The sequence below is a fragment of the Lepus europaeus genome, chromosome 6, assembly GCF_033115175.1.
Source record: "Lepus europaeus isolate LE1 chromosome 6, mLepTim1.pri, whole genome shotgun sequence".
NCBI lineage: Eukaryota > Metazoa > Chordata > Mammalia > Lagomorpha > Leporidae > Lepus > Lepus europaeus.
This window is the reverse complement of record NC_084832.1, coordinates 54396721-54399909: the sequence shown is the minus strand read 5'-3', so window position 1 is coordinate 54399909 and position 3189 is coordinate 54396721. Positions and strand designations below refer to the sequence as shown.

General features: G+C 40.4%; 1 non-coding gene across 1 annotated transcript; it reads right to left on the bottom strand.

Moving 5' to 3' along the window:
• Nucleotides 1-1108: 1108 nt before the first annotated feature.
• Nucleotides 1109-1210, bottom strand: LOC133762634 (U6 spliceosomal RNA). The gene has a single exon (XR_009866306.1). It is a non-coding gene; the product is annotated as a U6 spliceosomal RNA (small nuclear RNA).
• Between the last annotated feature and the right edge of the window lie 1979 nt (nucleotides 1211-3189).

Here is a 3189-nt window from a genome sequence, read left to right as displayed (position 1 = left end):
GAGTGTTAACCTAACAAGCACTTTCGATAAACCAGACATTATGAGTTAACTCAGTCTTCACATAATGCTATTTCAGTGGTTCACAATCATTTTGGTTTTTACACTCCTTTATTTCTCCTTTATTTCTTTAAAGATTTATTTATTTGAAAGTCAGAGTTATAAAGAGAGAGAGAGAGAGAGAGAGAGAGAGAGGTCTTCCATCTGCTGGTTCACTCCCCAGTTGACTGCAACAGCTGGAGCTGCACCGATCTGAAACCAGGAGCCAGGAGCCTCCTCTGGGTCTCCTATGTGGGTGCAGGGGCTCAGGGACTTGGACTATCTTGTACTTCTTTCCCAGGCCAAAGCAGAGAGCTGGATTGGAAGTGGAGCAGCTGGGACCTGAACCGGCATCCATATGGGATGCCGGCACTGCAGGTGATGGCTTTACATGCTATGCCACTGTGCTGGCCCATATACTCTTAAGAATTTATTGAAAACCCCAAAGAACTTTCATTTATGTAGGTTATATCTATGTATGTTTACTGTATTAAAAATTAAAACAGAAATTTAAAAATATTAATTAACTAATTTAAAAATAACAATAATAAACCAATACATATTAACAAAATAGCAATTCTTATGAAGAATAACAATAATTTCAAAACAAAACATTTTGTGAGAGAGGGGCATTGTTTAATATCTTTGTAATTTCTTAATGGTTGGTCTAATAGAAGATAATTGAATTCTTACAATTGCTCCTCTATTCAAACTGTTGCAATCTACTGTTCTGATTCAAGCATATAAAGAAAATGCAGTATCACACAGATACATAGTTGGGAAAAGGAAGAATATTTTACAAGCCTTTCATATAATTGTGGCTCAAAAGCATGACCCCCTTTGTAGTCCTCTAGGCCAAAACCCTGTAAGTGGTAGTTTGTTTTTATTTTATTTAAATTATACACGTTTCATGTATTTCATATATACAAATTTACGGACATAGTGACACTTCCCATTCTGACTCCCCTCCCACCTCACTCCCACTCTTCCTCCTCTCCTTTCCTCTTTCTCACTCTTAATTTTTACAAAGATCTACTTTAGTTTACATAATAATCCTAAAGTTAACCCTACACTAAGTAAAAGAGTTTTATTTAGTTTGTGTGTCATCCTTGCGCAGGGGCCATGCTTATCTTTGTCATTCCAGTTTTAGTATATGTGCTGCCAAAGTGAGCACAAGTGGTAATTTCTTAAAGGCTAGTTGCAATGTGAATCTGGAACCATGTCAGTGAACTGTTCCTCTCCTGTTTCATTAAAATCCATTGGTCTTGGAGGCAGCAGATGAAGAGTTAGGTACTGGGTCCTTGTCCCCCATAGGAGACCTAGACTGAGTTCTGGACTCCTGGCTTTTGCCTGGCCCAGCCCTGACTATTACAGGTGTTTGGGAAGTATACTGGCAGATGGAAGATCTCTTTCTGTCTGTTTCTCTCTCTGTCTCTCTGCCTTTCAAATAAAAACAAAAATAAATAAAAAAATTTAAATCCACTGGTCTGTTTTATACTTTGCATAAATAATTTACACTTGCATAAATTTGTTACATCATCCATTGGGCACTATAGATCAACTAAATTTTACATACATATATTTATAATATATATATATATGTATTTATTTTTTGACAGGCAGAGTAGAGTGGATAGTGAGAGAGAGAGAGAGAGAGACAGAGAGAAAGGTCTTTCTTTGCCGTTGGTTCACCCTCCAATGGCCACTGCGGCCGGCGCACCGCGCTGATCCGATAGCAGGAGCCAGGTGCTTCTCCTGGTCTCCCATGGGGTGCAGGGCCCAAGCACTTGGGCCATCCTCCACTGTACTCCCTGGCCACAGCAGAGAGCTGGCCTGGAAGAGGGGCAACCGGGACAGAATCGGGCGCCCAGACCAGGACTAGAACCTGGTGTGCCAGCGCCGCAAGGCGGAGGATTAGTCTAGTGAGCCGCGGCGCCGGCCTATTATATATATTTTTATATATTATAAACTATATATTTATAATATATAAAAATATATATATTTAGGAGTGGGGCAGGCAGAGTTTTGAGGAGGCATGGGCAGCCACACGGAAATCCAACTGGACAACAAGGGCATGATCTTACAGGAGAGGCTGGGGGAGACACACCAGGGCTTCTTTTGGGCATCTCCATTTCTTCCCCTCCCCCAGATCCTTCTGTGCAGTCAGAGTCTCACGCTCTATCAGACAAGGGTGGGCTGGAGAACACCTTTTTTTTCCTTTTTCTTTTTTTTTTTTAAGATTTATTTTTTTATTTATTTGAAAGGCAGGGTTACAGAGAGAGGAGGAGAGACAGAGAGATAGAGAGATCTTTCATCTGCTGGTTCACTCCCCAAATGGTCACAATGTCCGGGGCCAGGCCAGGTCAAAGCCAGGAGCCCAAAGTTTCCTTTGGGTCTCCCATGTGGGTACAGGGGCCCAACTACTTGAGCCAATCTCAGCTGCTTTCCCAGTCACATTAGTGGGGAGCTGGATTGCAACTGGAGCTGCCAGGTCTTGAACTGGCACCCATATAGGATGCTGACATTTCAGGTGGAGGCTTAACATGCTGGCCCTGATGAACTAAATTTTGAAACATTCTCATTTGTTAATATCACCACCAATCTCATGGAAAAACTTCAAGTGTTGGATAGCTGTCAGGCTCACAAGTTTTCTAAAATTCTAATTTTCTCTTGAAAGTTTAAAATTTATTATTAGAACAAACATTGTCAATTGTTTTCCACAAAGTGACAGATTCATTTTGTTCATTTTCAAAACAATGTCTGCAAAATACCTAAATCTGAATAGCCATACTTTGTCTGCCAGTCATTCTTTCCAGCAGAGTCAAGTTCCACTAAAAGGCAGTGAGCCCAGCTTGCAAGTCAATCACACTGGTGCTTCTCCCTGAGACAACCATTGTATTTCTAAATGCAGCAAAGGTGTTCTATGCATACATCCCATTTTGTCACCCAGATGTTAAAAAGACATATACTGAATGTTTGAGAGTTAATAAAAGTGACACTTATTCTACTTCATCAAGGTCATTCTTAAGAATGCTTTTTCTGTAAGTGTGAATACAGTGATTAACAGTTTAGTGCTGATGTTTTAATTTGTGCATAGATCCCAGTATTTTCACTCACTATTCTTTTGCATCATCAGAACAAATGTTAACACAC